The sequence below is a fragment of the Nerophis ophidion genome, linkage group LG23 (genome assembly GCF_033978795.1).
Source record: "Nerophis ophidion isolate RoL-2023_Sa linkage group LG23, RoL_Noph_v1.0, whole genome shotgun sequence".
NCBI lineage: Eukaryota > Metazoa > Chordata > Actinopteri > Syngnathiformes > Syngnathidae > Nerophis > Nerophis ophidion.
Genome location: NC_084633.1, coordinates 11701316 through 11722785, shown reverse-complemented (window position 1 = coordinate 11722785; position 21470 = coordinate 11701316). Strand labels below are relative to the sequence as shown.

Here is a 21470-nt window from a genome sequence, read left to right as displayed (position 1 = left end):
CACACACACACACACACACACACACACACACACACACACACACACACACACACACACACACACACAATGGTCGTTTAAGACCCCCTTATACATAAAATAGATAACATAGCGGTGCAAATAATACAAAATGTATCAAACTTAGACAAAAAAAATACATTTTCAGGCAGGCACTTTGTGATTTCCTTTTCTGGTCCCATGACCCACTTCATCTTGCCTCTGATTGGCCTAATCGCGACCAATCGTGACTCATCATAGTAAAAAAACCAACCAATCAATAAATTTATTTTTGTGGCGTTGAACATTCAGATGTGCCAGACAAGTGTCAATCCATGCCCTACAACAGTGGTTCTCAAATGGGGGTACGCGTACCCCTGGGGGTACTTGAAGGTATGCCAAGGGGTACGTGAGATTTTTTTAAATATTCTAAAAATAGCAACAATCCAAAAATCCCTTATAAATCTTTTTTTTTTAATAATACTTCAACAAAATATGAATAATATAATTTAAGTTCATAAACTGTGAAATGAAATACAACAATGCAATATTCAGTGTTGACAGCTCGATTTTTTGTGGACATGTTCCATAAATATTGATGTTAAAGATTTCTTTTTTCGTGAATAAATGTTTAGAATTAAGTTCATTAATCCAGATAGATCTCTATTACAATCCCCAAAGAGGGCACTTTAAGTTGATGATTACTTCTATGTGTCGAAATCTTTATTCATAATTGAATCACTTGTTTATTTTTCAACAGGTTTTTAGTTATTTTTATATCTTTCTTTCCAAATAGTTCACGAAAGACCACTACAAATGAGCAATATTTTGCACTGTTATACAATTTAATAAATCAGAAACTGATGACATAGTGCTGTATTTTACTTCTTTATCTCTTTTTTTCAACCAAAAATGCTTTGCTCTGATTAGGGGGGGTACTTGAATTTAAAAAAAAATTTCACATGGGGTACATCACTGAAAAAAGGTTGAGAACCACTGCCCTACATGGTGGAAAACTACATGGTCAAAACCATTGAGAACTAAAATTCCCAGAATGCTGAGGGAAACTGACCGCCAAATTACTGATTGAAGGCACCTGAAAAGGAATGGCGGTTGAGTCAGACTCATTCACCAAACAAGCTGCATGCAAGGAAGAACAGCAAGCAGCCACAACCACAAGATCTACCCTAAGAGTTTCTCCAAACACACCAATGGTCGGTGAATATGCTTCTTCATTTCATGACCGTCGAAATGCTTACTTAGATATGCTTAACTAGGCTTCTTGATTTTCTTACTCAACTGTCTTAATTTGTTTGTTTGAACCACTGCATTACTGCATTTCACTTTGAGCATTGATTGTACATGGTGTTTGACCAGTTTAAAGCAAGTTGTTTGAATGGTAAATGGGTTATACTTGTATACTGCTTTTCTACAGTCTAGGTACTCAAAGTGCTTTGACACTATTTCTACATTCACCCATTCACACACAGATGGCGGGAGCTGCCATGCAAGGCCCTAACCACGACCCATCAGGAGCAAGGGTGAAGTGTCTTGCTCAAGGACACCACGGATGTGACGGTGTTGGTCAAAGGTGGGGATCGAACCAGGAAACCCTCAGATTGCTGGCACCATTCTCCCGACTGCGCTTAAGGTAAAATGGCAAATAGTTAAAGTTAAAATGTTTAAAGTCAAAGCCTATGGTTTAATGTTTAAAGTTAAAAGTAAAAAAAATAATGCAAAGTTAAAGGATGAATTCATGTTTAACTCGTGATAAAAGTTAAGCTTGAATTTCGCATGTTAAAAGTTTAAAAGACTTTGAGAAAAGAGACCATCTACAAGCTCGTAGCCATTCTCGTTTCTTTATTCCTTTTAATTGCTCCAATTGATGAAGGGATTTAGTTTGGTTCATTTAACCTGCTTGTTCCATTCAATTAAGTTATTTAATTCATTTAAAATAGTTCACTAGTTCAATTACATGCATTTAATTTAAATATTTACCTATAGAACCCTAAATAATGAGTGTCTCAAAGGGCTGCACAAGCCAGAATGACATCCTCGGCTCACATCCCACATCAGGGCAAGGAAAAACTCAACCCAATGGGATGACATTGAGAAACCTTGGAGGGAACCGCAAATGTGGGGCCAGCCCTCCATTAAAATATTAATGTGAAACCATTTTTATCCATCCATTTTCTACCGTTTGACATTCTCGCAGTTGCGGAGGGTGCTGGAGCCTATCCCATTTACAGTATTTATTGATTTAACAGCGACAGTGCACAGTAATTAACATTGCTGTAAATGTACCAGAATAAGCCACAAGTCTGATTTTATTTTTGTCCCTGAACAAATCTTAACATTGTCTACCTAAAATGTTTATACAGTGAGGAAATTTAGCAATCCAATTGAAAAGGCAGTAAAATATACTTCACTCTGAAACTCCTGTTAAAAACGCTATGCACATATACAATAAAGTAAAGAGAAGTAAAATGATGACAATTTAACATCCATTTTTTATACTTTTCAATCAAACAGACTTAGCTTGATGCATGTTTTCTTCTAAAACGAAACAATGAGTAGGGCTGGGCGAATTGGCTGAAAACTGCATAACGACATAAGTTTAAAGGCCTACTTAAATGAGATTTTCTCATTTAAACGGGGATAGCAGGTCCATTCTGTGTCATACTTGATCATTTCGCGATATTGCCATATTTTTGCTGAAAGGATTTAGTACAGAACGACGATAAAGTAAGCATCTTTTGGTCGCTAATAAAAAAAGCCTTGCCTGTACCGGAAGTAGCAGACGTGCGCGTAACGTCATGATTGTGGAGCTCCTCACATTGTTTACAATCATGGCCACCAGCAGCGAGAGCGATTCAAACCGAGAAAGCGATGATTTCCCCATTAATTTGAGTGAGAATAAAAGATTTGTGGATTAGGAAAGTGAGAGTGAAGGACTAGGAAAAAAAACAAGGGCAGTGGGAGCGTTTCAGATGTTATTAGACACATTTACTAGGATAATTCTGGAAAATCCCTTATCTGCTTATTGTGTTAGTAGTGTTTTAGTGCGATTAGAGGGGTGCGCCAGTGTCTCTGAGGGAAGCTACGTTTCTCGACGATGCCAAGCGCAAGCAGCCGTTGGGGCCGCACTGAGATTTTTTTTTTTTCCCCTCCTCCACGGTGGAAACATCCCACGTTCGGGGGCAGCCGGTCGGAGGAGGCAAGGGTCCGCAGCTGCCTCTTTGACAGGTGCACGAGGAACGACGTAAGCTCTCCGCTCATGTCTACGGTAAGAGCCGACTTATTACCACAATTTTTTCACCGAAACCTGCCGGTTGACATGTGGTCGGGAACCATGTTCACTTGACTGCTCTGTTCCATAGTAAAACTTCACCTTCGGGAATGTAAACAAGGAAACACCGGCTGTGGTTGTGTTGCTAAAGGCAGCCCCAATATACCGCTTCCACCTACATCTTTCTTCTTTGACGTCTCCATTATTAATTGAACAAATTGCAAAAAATTCAGCAACACAGATGTCCAGAATACTGTGTAATTATGCGATTAAAGCAGACTACTTATAGCTTGGGTCGGGCTGGAAAAAAATGTCCGCTACAACGACATCATACCGACGTCTTTAACAGGATACTTTGCGCGAAATTTAAAATTGCAATTTAGTCAACTAAAAAGGCCGTATAGGCATGTGTTACAATGTTAATATTTCATCATTGATATATAAAATCTGACTGTGTGGTCGGTAGTAGTGGGTTTCAGTAGGCCTTTCACACATTTGATGATTAATAAAAAACATACATTTGTATCTTCCTGACATATTTGAAGTATATTTATATAGCGCTTTTCTCTAGTGATTCGAAGCGCTTTACATTGTGAAACCCAATATCCAAGTTATGTTTTCAAAACTGGGAACAGGTGGGTAAAGTGTCCTTGGGCAAGACACAACGGTATTGACTAGGATAGCAGAAGAGGGGATCGAACCTTGAACCCTCAAGTTGCTGGCACGGCCACTCTACCAACCGAGCTATACCGCCCCACACATGACTTTGTCCACCAGTATAACATTACCAGCCCAACATTGGCGCTGTGCACTCGGGAAATTTGCCATTACATTCTGACTGACACATTCAAAGTACCTAATTGTATTTATTAAACTCCTTTGTAGATAAACAACAAAGTGCAAGGACATGTTATTAAACAGATTTTTTTTTTTTTTTTTTTCCTTTTGTATCCGTTCCAGCTGTCAGATTACGGAACCTAACCATACGCTTTTCATCAGCAAAAAATGCTTCTCCGTCAACAGACAATCCCCCGGAGGACGACAACTTAGCCGTGTTTACGAAGCATGGCTTGGGGCTCTCCACACACTGGTACTGTCTGCTTTTAAAGAGTCATCTCACCACAGTGTGGAGCTTTCCACAACATGGCAGTGTGGGGAGATGGTGAGCCCTCAGCACAGAGTATTTCAAGCTTAAAACACACAATCTTAGAGGTGTTGTCATTAATTCTAGCCAAGGCTATACCGGATTTTATGGCCCATAGGATGCTCTGGATTATAAGGCGCCTTAAAGGCCTACTGAAACCCACTACTACCGACCACGCAGTCTGATAGTTTATATATCAATGATGAAATATTAACATTGCAACACATGCCAATACAACCGGTTTAGTTAACTAAATTGCAATTTCGGGTTGTTGCGGAAATATTAGCCCAGCACCACACACTGCTTAAAGTCGTCTCTTTTCATCGCGTAATTACACAGTATTTTGAACATCTGTGTTGCTGAATCTTTTGCAATTTGTTCAATTAATAATGGAGACTATAAAGAAGAATGATGTTGGATTGCAGCTGCCTTTAGCACCGAAACACAGCCGGTGTTTCTTTTTGTTGTGAAGCTTTAACACAGAGCGGTCAAGCGAACATGTTTCTCTACGTCAACCATCAAGTTTTTGGATGGGAAAATATTAAGTTGGCTCTTACCGGAGACATCGGTGGATTATACCTCCTCCTCCTGCAGCTCAAAAAGGCAGCTGTGATCTTGGCTTCTCTCAGAGACACTGGTGTTCACCGCAGCCATCCGACTTTCAGGTATGACTTTACAATCTCACTAAAACACTATTAAAACAATAAGCAGATAAGGGATTTTCCAGAATTATCCTAGTAAATGTGTCTAATTACATCTGAAACGGTCCCACTGCCACCTGAAGCTGTCGCCCTTTTTTTTTTTTTTTTTTGGTGCTTCACTCTAACTTTCCTCATCCACGAATCTTTCATCCTCGCTCAAATTAATGGGGTAATTGTCGCTTTCTCGGTCCGAACCGTTCTTGCTGCTGGAGGCTGATTATAAACAATGTGAGGATGTGAGGGGCCCTACAACCCGTGACGTCACGCGCACATCGTCTGCTACTTCTGGTAAAGGCAAGGCTTTTTTATTAGCGACCAAAAGTTGCGAACTTTATAGTCTATGTTCTCTACTAAATCCTTTCAGCAAAAATATAGCAATATCGCGAAATGATCAAGTATGACACATAGACTAGACCTACTATCCCCGTTTTTAAATAAGAACATCTCATTTCAGTAGGCCTTTAAACTGATCATATATATATTATTTTTCTACATTAAAAACTCTTCCTTGTGGTCTAAATGACATGTAATGGTCAAAAAATTGCATAGATGTTTTACAGATCATCTTCAAGCCGCTTTCTGACAGTCGTTTCTGGATGGGCTGTTTTGTGGGGGTCTTATTTACGTGGCCCACCTTTTGGCAGTGTCTTTTCTCCGTCATCTGTTGTAGCGTGCAAGGACGGGAATAAGAAGGCGGACGCGCGCAGATTTTCAGGACTTATGCAGATCTCCAATTCAAATCAGCAGGTACCAGAAAGTAAGGAAAGTTGCTTTTGCGTAATATTGTGAAACAAAACGTGAGAAATGTCTTACCTTATACACACCCCATAATAATACTCGTATGTTGAAGCACAGTACAATCCAGCAAGCGGTGCGGCTTCGTAGCTTACCACAGTCGTACTAAATAATTTTAATCAATTTGAGTGGCGTGTGCAATGTTCTTTATTTTTAATGGAACATGTAACATTTTGGTGTTTACTTCATATTGCAGTGTACACTTATCTCTTGTGTGACTGCCATCACATTGCAGTCGACATGTCTCTTATGTGTGACTGCCATCGTATTGCAGTCTACACGTATCTTTGTGTGTGTGTGAGACTGCCATCGTATTGCAGTTGACACGCATGTCCTATGTTTGACTGCCATCTACCGGTCAAAGTTATCATTTCACCATGAACTAAATAAAATAGCTTTGAGGTCAGTAAGCATACCCAAAATTATTCCGTATATTAAGCGTACCGTCAAGTTTTGATAAAATGAAAGGATTTTAAGGGCACCTTATTGTCCAAAAAGTACGGTACAAATACATTGGAGGAAGTTGATATATTTGGCCAATGCGAATTTTGGCAAAATGAAAGTAATGGGCTTATTTTTGGTCGTTCTGATTTCTCACGTGTATTTGCTCTCTGTAGCGTGTTAAAGAGCCACTGGTCCCTAAACACTGCATGAATACAGCGGCGGAGTGAATAAACGGCTGCAAAATTGCCTCAAAATGATTATAATATTTTGACAAAATAAAGGCATTGTTTATTATACACTCATGAGCTGGGGTATTTTTGGAACTATAATTAGATGTATTATTTTGGTTTATTTCAGAAAACCAACATCAGAACGACTCAATTGCAGGTATCTGGGCACGGCCTCACACATGGCGCCTCTCGTTAAGTTGTTCATACTCATCCACAACTCTGGAAGGAAGGAAGGAGTACAAAGGACAGTGCTGGGAAGAAGTTGATAAAGTACCGTATTTTCCGGACCATCCATCCATCCATCTTCTTCCGCTTATCCGAGGTCGGGTCGCGGGGGCAACAGCCTAAGCAGGGAAACCCAGACTTCCCTTTCCCCAGCCACTTCGTATAGCTCTTCCCGGGGGATCCCGAGGCGTTCCCAGGCCAGCCGAGAGACATAGTCTTCCCCGTGGCTTCCTACCGGTTGGACTTGCCCTAAACACCTCCCTAGGGAGGCGTTCGGGTGGCATCCTGACCAGATGCCCGAACCACCTCATCTGGCTCCTCTCGATGTGAAGGAGCAGCGGCTTTACTTTGAGCTCCTCCCGGATGGCAGAGCTTCTCACCCTATCTCTAAGGGAGAGCCCCGCCACACGGCGGAGGAAACTAATTTCGGCCGCTTGTACCCGTGATCTTATCCTTTCGGTCATGACCCAAAGCTCATGACCATAGGTGAGGATGGGAACGTAGATCAACCGGTAAATTGAGAGCTTTGCCTTCCGGCTCAGCTCCTTCTTCACCACAACAGATCGATACAACGTCCGCATTACTGAAGACGCCGCACTGATCCGCCTGTCGATCTCACGATCCACTCTTCCCCCACTTGTGAACAAGACTCCTAGGTACTTGAACTCCTCCACTTGGGGCAGGGTCTCCTCCCCAACCCGGAGATGGCACTCCACCCTTTTCCGGGCGAGAACCATGGACTCGGACTTGGAGGTGCTGATTATCATTCCGGTCGCTTCACACTCGACTGCAAACCGATCCAGTGAGAGCTGAAGATCCCGGCCACATGAAGCCATCAGGACCACATCATCTGCAAAAAGCAGAGACCTAATCCTGCGGTCACCAAACCGGAACCCCTCAACGCCTTGACTGCGCCTAGAAATTCTGTCCATAAAAGTTATGAACAGGGCGCACTTGAAATCTTTTTTTTTTTCCCCCAAAACTCGACAGTGAGCCTAATGTACGGAATAATTTTGGTTTTGCTCACCGAACTGCAAGCAATTTTATTTGGTACATGGTGTAATAATTGTGACCAGTAAATGGCAGTCAAACATAAGAGATACGTGTAATAATAATACATTTTATTTATAAGGCGCCTTTCTGGGCACTCAAGGACACCGTACAAAATCAAAACAATAAAATCAAATTGGATAAAAACAACAATAACAAAGATAAAGAAGAAAAGATGATTACAATGAATAAGCAGGAATAGGTGAGATTTGAGTCTTGACTTGAAGAGGGATATGGAGTCCAAGTTACAAAGGTCTGGTGGCAAAGAGTTCCAAAGATGTGGGGCAGAGCGGCTGAAAGCTCGGGCACCCATGGTGGACAATTTAAATAAAGGGACGGTGAGATGGATGGATGAAGAGGATCTTAGGGAACGTGAGGGCGTGGCGACATGGATCAGGTCAGAGAGGTTATGGATGGCTTTGAAAGTGAGAATTATTTTAAAGTGGATACGACGTTTGATGGGTAGCCAGGGGAGTTGCTGCAAAACAGGAGTGATGTGATGGATTGAAGGGGTTCTGGTGATTATCCGGGCTGCAGAGTTCTGGAGAAGCTGAAGTTTGTGAAATGACTTGTGAGGGAGACCAAACAGGAGAGCATTGCAATAGTCCAGGCGAGAGGTGACCAGGCTTTGGACTAATATGGCATCAGTATGTGGGGTAAGGGATGGGCGAAGACGATTAATGTTCCGTAGATGAAAGTAAGCAGACTGGGTATCGCTGTTCATGTGGGCGTGGAAGGAGAGTGTGCTGTCGAGGATGACACCCAGACTCTTGACTTGGGAGGAGGGGGAGACAGAGGAATTGCAGAGAGTAACGGACAAGCTGTTGGTTTTGGCGAGAATGGTTTTTGTACCTACAAGTACGATTTCAGTTTTATTACAATTAAGTTGAAGGAAATTGGATGAGAAACCACTGCTAGAGTTCACTGAGGTAGTCTGTAAGGGAAGAAGGAGGTAGAGAGGCAGTTGGTTTGGTTGAGATGTAGAGCTGGGTGAAAATTAATTTTAAATTTATGGAAAATATTGCCAAGGGGAAGAATGTAAATGATAAAAAAGCAGGGGACTGAAACCAGAGCTCTGGGGGACACCGGAGGAAACGAGAGACGGGGGGGATTTAAATGAACGGAGTTGAACAAACGGAGTGCGGTCAGAGAGATATGATCCAAACCAGCGAAAGGGTGTGCTTGTGATGCAAATACTGTGAAATCTATGGAGGAGGACAGTGTGTGAAATGGTGTCAAAGGCTGCAGTGAGATCTAGGAGGATTAGGATGGTGAGAAGACCAGAATCAGCTGCCAGGAGGATCTTTTGTGATTTTTATTAGTACTGTTTCAATGCCGTGCAGGAGGCAGAAACCAGTAGACTGCAACATGATGGCAATATGACTCATGTAAACATTTTATATGTTCCATTGAAAATATAGAACATAACACACGGCGCTCAAATCTATCAAAATGTTTTAGTACGAATTTGGTAAGCTATACAGCTGCTCTGCTTGCTGGATTGTCGGCGCATTAAACAGGAGTATTATTATGATGTGTGTATAAGCTAAGATATATTATCTGGCGTTTTGTAAAAGCAACTTTTCTTACCTTGTGGTACCTGCTGATCTGTATTTGGGATCTGCATAAGTCCTGAAAAATAGCGCTCATCCACCTTTTGTAGTCCGTACAGACGACGTGGTCGATAAGCTTCTTTTTCTATCTTCTTGTTATGGGACATTCATCCTCCGCTGTTGCCATTTTTAATATAAAGTTGTAAAGTTCTTACTTATATCCATCAGTAAACTCGCCATGAAAGTGGTGAGTTTACATTATTCACCCAAGGAACTTTAGTTATTAGAGTTCCGGTCGGACGTTTTTTCACGGGACACATTTCCGGTGTTGTTTCCGGATGAGGAGATGCTGCTCTGTTATTGATTTAAGTAAAGTCTGAATGTCATTAAAACAGTTAGCTCCATTTTGACGCTTTTTCCACTCCCGTCCTTGCACGCTACACCGCTACAACAAAGATGAGAAGACGCTGCCGAAGACCGCCCATAAAAGGGCGCATGCGGAATGGACTGTCAGAAAGCGGCTTGAAGATCTGTAAAACATCATCTATGCAACATTTTGACCACCATTACATGTTATGTAGACTACAAAGAAGTGTTTTCCATTGAGGAAAAAAAAAAAAGACTCCTTTTTTTAATGCGCCCTTTATACGAAAAATGATCAAATAGACCATTCCTTGGCGGTGCACCTTATAATCCGGTGCGCCCTATGGTCTGGGAAAACATGTTTATGCTGTGCATGAATGCACAAAGATGAACTTTGTCGATGTGATTGACTTGTGTGGAGTGCTTATCAAGCATATTTGGTCACTGAATAACTGCAAGCTAATCGATGCTAACATGATATTTAGGCTAGCTGTATGTACATATTGCTTCTTTATGCCTCAATTGTAGGTATATTTGAGCTCATTTAAATTTCTGTACTTATGTCCTCTGTGTATTTAATTTATATCTGCATTTCTCATGACATTATCTGTATGTAATATTGGCTACATTTCTGATAGTGGTTTGTGTGCCATTATAGACCACAGAGAACATGACCTAGCTTGCATAGATTGTTATAAATCCATTAGACAGCTCGCCATTTCCTTTAACTTGGTCACACACATTATTATCATTATTTCTCAGATGATGCAATTGTTGACTGAAGTGCTGATATCAACCAAACCTAATCACCCCCCGGATTGTAAATAATTCAATGTATATATACTCTGATTAACTTTGTGTGATGGCTGAATTATGCGGAGTATATATTTGTACCATGAATTGATTAACGTGGACCCCCACCTAAACAAGCTGAAAAACTTATTCGGGTCAGGGGCGTCACTAGACCTAATACTGTACTGGGGCACACCTGGGGCACAAATAATTCATGAGCATGCAAAGCGCGCGAGCAAAAAAATTTTTAGCACTTTTTTATCATAAAAAATACATAAATAGTGCTTTAAACTATGAAATCATATCGGACTATGTTGTATGGATCTTTAATTAAACACCTGAAATTAACTAATGCATTTGACCTACTTGTGCACTTTTTTACTCCAGACTTCTAAACTGCTACTGGTAAAAGCAAAAAGGAAGAGCAATGAATCTTTTTGAAATATATATATTGCAGTAATCATCTGCAAACTTAACATCTACAAAAGTAAAACAAAAAATAAAGCACCCCTACATCACTGGGTTCTTTTATATTATTTAATTTCCATTTATGGCAATGTGGCTAATCCTATTTCAGATACACAAAACTATAAAATATACACAAAAGAATAAAGCCACAGTAGTAGAATAAATGAACTGTTGTGTGTCTGTTCAGGGAATCATTTTCTGAGAAGTAAACTGTAACGTCTCCTTTTCATTTTTGCAAAGTGGTCAATCACTCTGGACAGACATGGAAATAGTACAGTAACTGTTATACGGTTGACCAGTGGTTCCCAACTGCTGGGTCGCGACATGAAAGTGGATTTGTGTGTCATTTTCAGTGAGTCGCAGTCAGATGTGTGCATGGAAAAAAAAAGTTTAGGGAGAAAAAAATCAAATTGTGGCAACAAAACCAGATTATTCTAGCCTTTTTTCTAGTGACTTTTAGTGAGTATTTTAGCAAAAGGCAAACCGACTAACAAGTTGGAGGAGGACTCAGGACAGACATGGAAATATATTTTAAAAAAATCTAAATGGGGCAACAAAACCCGATATTTTCAGCCATCTTTCTGAAAACAAATACAGAAATGTTACTATTTTTTTCTGGAAATAAAACCAGATGCTTTAGCTGTAGCCATTTTTCTGGTGACAAAACAAGATTATTTTAGTCAAAGTCACACCGATTAACAAGACAAGTCTACTGTGCTATTTTTCTGTGAAATAAACTTGAATGATTTAAAAATTTGGCTCACGACTTGATATGGAAAACATTTTTTCTTCCTGAAGATAAACCATTTGAGAAGCACTCAACTCACACATGCTTACTCCAAATCATCATTGATGCAGAACCAGCAGACAATAACCAACATTATGTTTCATGTTTAGTGGAAATTCCCCCGACAGCTCGTACAGCAAATGAATATGTTTGTCTTGATACAAGGAAGAACGTTAACTAACTTAGCATCAACTTAAGACAATGATGTTGCCTAGCTAGCTAGGACTTCACTTACATCTCTCATTCCTCGCTTCTTCTCTGCTGCGGGCGAATAACTTTCTTAAATCCATCTAGGCGTTACAGTTTGAGTCAAATCAAAATCAAAATATTGTAATTAACAAATTGTTGTTGGCTAAAATTACCTACCTCACGCAGTGATTCGAATCCCCTCTCTCTCTCTCCCTCTCTCAACCGAAGTCTCGATCCACACGTGAATAAATTACCATATTAAGTAGCCATGTGCTCACTGTTTCGTGGAGTGAATACAGTAGCAATCAATTACCATACTAAGTAGTATGTGCGCTGTTGTCTATGTTATGTAGACTTAAAACTCTGAAGCGTTTTTTTTTTTTATTGGTGAAATTTTTACTGGGGCACTACAGATCAACAGTGGGGCACGTGCCCCGGTGAAATATGTCTGGCGACGCCCCTGATTCGGGTGTTACCATTTAGTGGTCAATTGTACGGAATAAGTACTGTGCAATCTACTCAAAAGTTTCAATCAAACATCTATACCTTTGGCCTTTCTAAGACAGTCATTTAGAGGAGTTGTCTGCCCCCCCGAGAAGCCTGCGTTTTACTAATGTTGTAAAAAATGTGTAGAAAATTACATTTCAGCATTTCTATCAAATATTTTTGTCAGCCTTTGACTCTGTCATTTTCATAGTAGGCTAGTATAGACACATCACCTATTGTCTTCATTATATCACTTATTAGAAGGCTTTTAATTTTTGGCGCTCCAGACTTTTTTTTTTGTGTGTGTGTGTATTTTTGGTCCAATATGGCTCTTTTAACATTTTGTGTTGCAGACCCCTGCCTTAGTCAATTTAACCCATCTCCATATTGACTCGCACAATGTCCTTCACTTTTACTTTGAAACCCCTTCGCACCACTTCAGTCCATTCCTGTGGCCTTTCCCCACAGGCGGTGATGCAATCCTCCGACTCCTGCGTGCAATCACACGGTCAGCCAGGAAGAGGCGTGGGCCTCACTGCTTCTCACTCATGCAGCCGATAGAGAAACAGCCCCCAACTCATTGTCGGTGATAATGCAGAAAACGTGATATAAAAAAAGGTAACTGCGCAGCTTGACGACATATTGAAGTAAACATGTTTAGTTGTGCTGGCATGCCCAAAGAAGTTTGGTTTTTCCATTCTAGTTTTTCTGTGGAGGGTAAACCCCACCATTCCCCCACTGAGCAGCTGCATGTGGTTTATTGGGGTTGCTGGATGAGGTCTGCGTTTCGGAAGTGAGGTTTTTGGCTCCTTCTCCATGGCCTGTTCTCACATTTTTATTTTTTGCAGCAGGCTTTTAGAAGAAAAGAAAAGCCCTGCATGTAGAACTGGGGCGATATATCAATATATACGATATATTGCGGGTTTTTCTCTGTGCGATACAGAAAATGACTATCGTAATATTCGAGTATACGTTCTCACGCCGTTGCTTTCAGCTGCGGGCATTACACTTCGGGCTCTTCTCACTCTTTCCTGTCTGTCCTTCTCGCAGACAAGCCGGTGCACAATCTTACATATGTCACGTCATACGTCACATACGTATACGCCCTCGCCCAGTAGAGAGGTAGCAGACTGGGCTACGTTAGCTGCTAACGTAGCCGTACGAGTGGGAATACGAGAGAAAGAAGGTGCGGATCTGGTAACAAATGAAGACTTAATTCCCAATAAAAACAGCAGGGGGTCTGGCGGTGGTTCGGCTTCAAGTGGGAATATGTCGAACAGGCAACCATAATTTGTCAAATGTGGGGCAAAAGCGTTGCTATAAAAAGTAGCACTACTGCTAATATGTAGCATCATTTGAAAACTCACTCACCAGAGAATGAAAATAATTTCATAACGTCCGTAGTAACCTACCAACATAGTGAAGGACGAATACTATTTGATTACCTATTATGCAGCTCGTTTTTATTTGTGAAGTGAATATTTATATAGCGCTTTTTTCTCTAGTGACTCAAAGCGCTTTGCATAGTGAAACCCAATATCTAAGTTTCATTCAAACCAGTGTGGGTGGCACTGGAAGCAGGTGGGTAAAGTGTCTTGCCCAAGGACACAACGGCAGTGACTAGGATGGCGGAAGCGGGAATCGAACCTGCAACCATCAAGTTGTTGGCACGGCCACTCTACTAACCGAGCTAAAGCGCCCCTGACACTTAAAATGTCTCTGACAATCTTGCACTTTGTTTTGGAAATGACTTGAATGTTTCTGCCATTGCTTAATAACTTTTTAATGAATACACTTTTGGTCAATTGACTTAGTTGTGATTTCCCTCTCTGCATGAAAGTTTAAAAGTAGCATATATGAAGAAGAATGTTTTAATGTAGACACATAGAATCATCATACTGCTGTGATTATATGCATCAAGTGTTCAAGGCCAAGGCAAAATATCGTAATCTATATCGAGTGTTCAAGGCCAAGGCAAAATATCGTAATCTATATCGTGACATGGCCTAAAAATTTTGTGATATTAAAAGGCTATATTGCCCAGCCCTAACTGCATGTAGTTATATTATTTCCATGACTGGAAAATAATAAGCTTGATCCCTTGCAAATTTAAAAAAATAATGTTGTGGAAATGAACGGTCAATAAGGGAGTAATTGTCATTTTTATTGGGCAAGTCTGAATGTTCTGAACTCCTTGATCCATAACATAGATATACAGTCATGGTCAAAACAGAACTTTCCTCCAGAAGGTCTAATCTTTTGTTTGTGATGTCAGATGAAACAAAATAATCATCTGTTTGTCCACAATATCCAGCAATATGTTTGGAGTATTATGCACCCGGCCTGTTTTGCTGTCAATGGAACTGTGTGTGAATGTTGTCTATCTGTGTTGGCCCTGCGATGAGGACGACTTGTCCAGGGTGTACCCCGCCTTCCGCCCGATTGTAGCTGAGAGAGGCTCCAGCGACCCCGAAGGGAATAAGCGGTAGACAATGAATGAATAGATGTAACTGGGGCTTAACAGAGAGTAAATTGAACAATAAAGGATTACCTCTGAATTCTTCAGGACAACCTTGGGCGCAGTTGGGTGTTCCAACAGGACAATGACACCAAACACACGTCGAAAGTGGTGAAGGAATGGCTAAATCAGGCTAGAATTAAGGTTTTAGAATGGCCTTCCCAAAGGCCTGACTTTAAACGTGTGGACAATACTGAAGAAACAAGTCAATGTTAGAAAACCAACAAATTTAGCTGAATTGCACCCATTTTGTCAAGAGGATCCATCCATCCATTTTCTACCGCTTATTCCCTTTTGGGGTCGCGGGGGGCGCTGGCGCCTATCTTAGCTACAATCGGGCGGAAGGCGGGGTACACCCTGGACAAGTCGCCACCTCATCGCAGGGCCAACACTGATAGACAGACAACATTCACACTCATTCACACACTAGGGCCAATTTTAGTGAGGAGTGGTCAATAATTCAGCCAGTATCTTGCCAGAAGCTTGTGGCTAGCTACTAAAAGCACCTTTTATTGCAGTGAAATTTGCCAAGGGACATGTAACCAAATATTAACATCGCTGTATGTATACTTTTGACCCAACAGATTTGGTCAGATTTTCAGTAGATCCATGATAAATTCATAAAAGAACCAAACTTCATTGTTTTTTTATGAACAACAAGTATGTGCTCCAATCACTCTATCACAAAAACAAGAGTTGTAGAAATTATTGGAAAATCAAGACAACCATGACATTGTCCTTCACAAGTGTATGTAAACTTTTGACCACGACTGTATATGTTGAGTATAGTGGATCTGTTTTGTTTGTAGCTCAACGCTCTTTCCATAGCTTCCGTTCACTTTAGACAGTCCACTAGTCAATAGTAAGTACTATCAATACCATTAGTGCTCATGTACATTACTCCGTGTTGTACATTTTGGCTAAGCTCCTGATTTTAAGAGGGAACATTTGGCAATAGTTCTGTTTCAGTAAGTATAGAAGGCCTTAGTTTAATAACATTCCCATTCCCAAGGGGCGCCGGACGTTGGCAGACCCGTCAGCAATCCTATTGAATGGGATTGTGCTGAAAATCTCAATTTCCCCTCTGGGATTAATAAAGTACTTCTGATTCTGATATTCTGAGATGCAGCAGGTAAGGAAAAGTATTCATACAAAAAGAAAAGAGCGTAAAAACAAGGTATCCTACAAAATAAAACTAATACAAATTATAAATAAATATTTGGGCATTTCAAAATACATTATGACCTTTTTAAGGGCCTATTGAAATTAGATTTTCTTATTTGAACGGGGATAGCAGGTCCATTCTATGTTTCATACTTGATCATTTTGCGATATTGCCATATTTTTGCTGAAAGGATTTAGTAGAGAACATCGACGATAAAGTTTACCGGAAATAGCAGACTGTGTGCACGTGACGTCACGAGTTGTAGGGCTCCTCACATCCTCAGTTTATAATCATAGCCACCAGCAGCAAGTGCAATTCGGACCGAGAAAGCGACGAGTTCCACATTTAATTAGAGCGAGGATGAAAGATTTGTGGATGAGGAAAGTTAGAGTGAAGCACTAAAAAAAAAGGCGATGGCAGTGGGAGCGATTCAGATGTTATTAGACACATTTACTAGGATAATTCTGGAAAATCCCTTGTCTGCTTATTGTGTTAGTAGTGTTTTAGTGAGATTATAAAGTTATACATGAAAGTCGAAGGGCTGCGGTGAATGCCAGTGTCTCTGAGAGAAGCCAATGGAGGAGCCAAGATCACAGGTGCCTTTTTGACAGCTACAGGAGGAGGTCGCATAATCCACTCAAGTCTCCGGTAAGAGCCGACTTAATATCACAATTTTCCCATCCAAAAACTTGCTGCTTGACGTAGAGAAACATGTTCGCTTGACCCCTCTGTGTTAGCTTCACAACAAAGAAACACAGTCTGTGTTTCGGTTGCTAAAGGCAGCTGCAATCCACCGCTTTCCACCAACAGCATTCTTCTTTATAGTCTCCATTATTAATTGAACAAATTGCAAAAGCTTCAGACACACAGATGTCCAAAATACTTGTAGCCGTAAGTGGTGCTGGGCTAATATGTCCGCTACAACCAGAGACGTCACAAACACGCGTCTTCATTCCGCGACGTTTTCAACAAGAAACTCCGCGGGAAATTTAAAATTGCAATTTAGTAAACTAAAAAGGCCGTATTGGCATGTGTTGCAATGTTAATATTTCATCATTGATATATAAACTATCAGACTGCGTGGTCTGTAGTAGTGGGTTTCAGTAGGCCTTTAAGCATCGTATTATTTCGGTATATAAGGTCTCAATTCACGTGTGTGTGTGTGTGTGTGTGTGTGTGTGTGTGTGTGTGTGTGTGTGTGTGTGCGCACACATACAGCATGTGTGTAAATCTACAAAGATACAAGGCATTGCTATTGCGAAAGCTAGTGGACACATTTAGAACGGCAGTTTCTTTCGTTCAAAAATTTCAGCTCATTTTTATACTTGGCAAACTCATCCCGTGGGCTGGATAAAACATGTTTGTGCCGTACATTTGACACCCCTGATTCATAGCCACGTTTTCCAATACTTAAAGGCCTACTGAAACCCACTACTACCGACCACGCAGTCTGATAGTTTATATATCAATGATGAAATATTAACATTGCAACACATGCCAATACGGCCTTTTTAGTTGACTAAATTGCAATTTTAAATTTCTCGCAAAGTGTCCTGTTGAAAACGTCGCGGTATGATGACGCGTGTTTGTGACGTCTCTGGTTGTAGCGGACATTATTTTCCAGCCCGATCCAAGCTATAAGTAGTCCGCTTTAATGGCATAATTACACAGTATTCTGGACATCTGTGTTGCTGAATCTTTTGCAATTTGTTCAATTAATAATGAAGTCAAAGTAGAAAGATGGAGGTGGGAAGCTTTTAATCTTTTAGCCACACAGACACACGGTGTTTCCTTGTTTTAAAATTCCCGGAGGTGAAGCTTTACTATGGATCAGAGCGGTCAAGCGAACATGGATCCTGACTACATGTCAACCGGCAGTTTTCGGTGAGAAAATTGTGGTAATAAGTTGGCTCTCACCGGAGATAAGCTGAGTTTCTGTCCTGCTGCAGCTTCGTGACTTCCTTCAGAGACTCTGGCGTCAACACACCCGTGGCCACACCCCTCTAACTTTCAGGTACTGTTTAACTCACTAAAACACTAGCAACACAATAGGCAGGTAAGGGATTTCCCAGAATTATCCTAGTAAATGTGTCTAATAACACCTGAATCGCTCCCACTGCAATTGCCTTTTTTTTCTTCTTTCTTTTTCTAGTCCGTCACTCTAAATTTTCCTCATCCACAAATCTTTTATCCTTGCTCAAATTAATGGGGAAATCGTCGCTTTCTTGGTCCGAATCGCTATCGCTGCTGGTGGCCATGATTGTTAACAATGAGGATGTGAGGAGCCCTACAACCCGCGACGTCACGCGCACATCGTCTGCTACTTCCGGTAAAGGCAAGGCTTTTTTATTAGTGACCTAAAGTTGCGAACTTTATCGTCGATGTTCTCTACTAAATCCTTCCAGCAAAAATATGGCAATATCGCGAAATGATCAAATATGACACAGAATGGACCTGCTATCCCCATTTAAATAAGAAAATCTCATTTCAGTAGGCCTTTAAGTCCATTTAGCGCTCTCCAATTGAGCCCAGGCAATCAACTAAATGCACTTAAAACACACCCACTCTAGTCTATCAGCATTTCGTATCCATATGTCTCCCGAAAGGCAGCGGCAATGACCAAAAGGTCACGTCAGGAATTCGATGTGCCGGCACCTTAAAAACACCACACACAAAATGCGGACGATGTGCGAAAGAGTGCAGTGAGAGACACAGGTGTTAAACAGCTTCGCCCTAATAAGACTTTGACACAATATACTCCGGTGCAGACAGACTGGGGGAAAAAATCCAGAAATCTGTCTCTCTCAAACAGAGTGCAGATTAATAGCGGCGACTCCGGTATGGAAAGTGAGGTTTAATAGGCAGCAATATGTGGTTGTTTCACCGCTGACTGACTGCTGGTGCTATTACATGTCTGTCACCCACGCTCTTTCTGCTTTCTGGCCATAGTACTGTAGCAGCACTGGGAGGAGTCCTCTTGTCTCTCCTTATTTCCTGTACTGGGCCAATGCAAGATGTGTTTTTTTTTTTTTTTTTTTTTAACAAAAAAACCTAAGGTAATACGAGCCTGGCAACAGATTTATGCAACTTGGCTTCCATGGGGCAGCGGATGGCTCCGGGTGTGGGCTGGTTTTATAAAGTTCCCTTGTGGGAGGACACTCCTTGTCGCTGCAACAGGCAGGAAGACACATGTGGACCAGTTGGGGTTGTACGGTATACCGGTATTAGTATAGTACCGTGATACTAATACTGCCTGGTCAAACTTGTGACGTCACGAGTGACACTTCCCCTGTCATCATTTTCAAAATGGAGGAGGCTGATTTCAATACCGGTAATTTGAAATCGCATAAAGGGAAGAAGATGAAGAGCTATTCAGTAGGATTTAAGGTCCAAGCTTACATCACACTCACATTTTTACTGCATGCCTTTGGTAAGTGCCGGAGTGAGAAGTTTTAAAATAATTAGCGCATGCTTACTTTTATCGCATGCCTTTGGTAAGTGCCGGAGTGGGAAGAGGTTTTAAAATAATTAGCGCATGCTTACTTTTATCGCATGCCTTTGGTAAGTGCCGGAGTGGGAAGAGGTTTTAAAATAATTAGCGCATGCTTACTTTTACCGCATGCCTTTGGTAAGCGGAGGAGTGAGAAGAGGTTTTAAATTAATTAGCGCCTCGGCGGCAATTTAAAGAAATACGGTAGATGTGATTGGCTTTTTTCCAGCACTCCTACTTAATACTATAACAGTACAAACACAAAAAATCATAGCACAACGGGACGGCGTGGTTCGGTTGGTAGGGTGGCCGTGCAAACAACTTGAGGATTCAATGTTAGATTCCCGCTTCTGCCATTCTAGTCACAGCTGGTGTGTCCTTGGGTAAGACACTTCACCCACCTGCACCCAGTGCCACCCACACTAGTTTAATTGTAGCCAAAAGATGTAGATAATGGGTTTCACCATGTAAAGCGCTTTTAGTCACTACAGAAAAAGCACTGTATGAATCCATCCATCCATTTTCTGCCCATTGTACCTCTCGGGGTCACGGAGCTGGCCGGAGTCTATCTCAGTTGCATTCGGGCAGAAGGCGGGGTACACCCTGGACAAGTCGCTACCTCATCGCAGGGCCAACAGAGACAGACAACATTCACACTCACATTCACACACTAGGACCAATTTAGTGTTGCCAATCAACCTATCCCCAGGTGCATGTCTTTGGAGGTGGGAGGAAGCGGCAGTACTTGGAGGGAACGCACGCAGTCACGGGGAGAACATGCAAACTTCACACAGAAAGACCTCGAACACGGGGATCGAACTCAGGACCTTCTTATTGTGAGGCACTAATCCCTGTTCCACCATTTTGCCTCGCTAAATACATCTATATTTTTGTTTCATCTGACATCACATGGACAAAGATAAGACCTTCTGGAGGAAAGTTCTGCAGTCAGATGAAACACAAATTTAGCTGTTGGGCCACAATACCCAGCAGTATGTTTGGAGCAGAAAAGGTGAGGCCTTTAATCCCAGGAACACCATCCTACCGGCAAGCATGGTGGTGGTAGTATTATGCTCTGGGCCTGTTCTGCTGCCAATAAAACTGGTGCTTTACAGAGAGTAAATGGGACAATGAAAAAGGATTATCTCCAAATTCTTCAGGACAACCTAAAAATCATCAGCCCGGAGGTTGGGTCTTGGGCACAGTTGGTTGTTCCAACCGGACAATGACCCCAAACACACGTCAAAAGTGGTAAAGGAATGGCTAAATCAGGTTAGAATTAAGGTTTTAGAATGGCCTTCCCAAAGTCCTGACAATGCCGAAGAAACAAGTCCATGTCAGAAAACCAACAAATTTGGCCTAACTGCACCGATTTTGTCAAGAGGAGTGGTCAAAAATTCAACCAGAAGCTTGTGGATGGCTACCAAAAGCGCCTTATTGTAGTGAAACTTGCCGAGGGACATGTAACCAAATATTAACATTACTGTATATATACTTTGAACCAGCAGATTTGGTCACATTTTCAGTAGACCCATAATAAATTCATAAAAGGACCAAACTTCATGAATGTTTTTTATGACCAACTAGTATGTGCTCCAATCACTCTATCACAAAAAAAGAGTTGTAGAAATGATTGGAAACTCAAGACAGCCATGACATTATGTTCTTTACAAGTGTATGTCAACTTTAGTCCATAACTGTAAAAAATTATTTACAATTTCCTGTAAGCAAGCTAAGGTGTCTCAGACCATGTTTTGGGGATTTTAACCATGTCAAAATACTGAGTT

At 41.3% G+C, this 21470-nt stretch overlaps 1 protein-coding gene and 1 long non-coding RNA gene across 2 annotated transcripts in view; one reads left to right on the top strand and one right to left on the bottom strand.

The window, feature by feature from the left end:
- Nucleotides 1–21470, bottom strand: part of glis2b (GLIS family zinc finger 2b) — a 95576-nt gene that overhangs the window by 37567 nt on the left and 36539 nt on the right. The window lies entirely within an intron of this gene.
- Nucleotides 1001–13157, top strand: LOC133541875 (uncharacterized). Its single transcript, XR_009803994.1, has 3 exons — nucleotides 1001–1208; nucleotides 1485–1645; nucleotides 12979–13157. It is a non-coding gene; the product is annotated as an uncharacterized LOC133541875 (long non-coding RNA).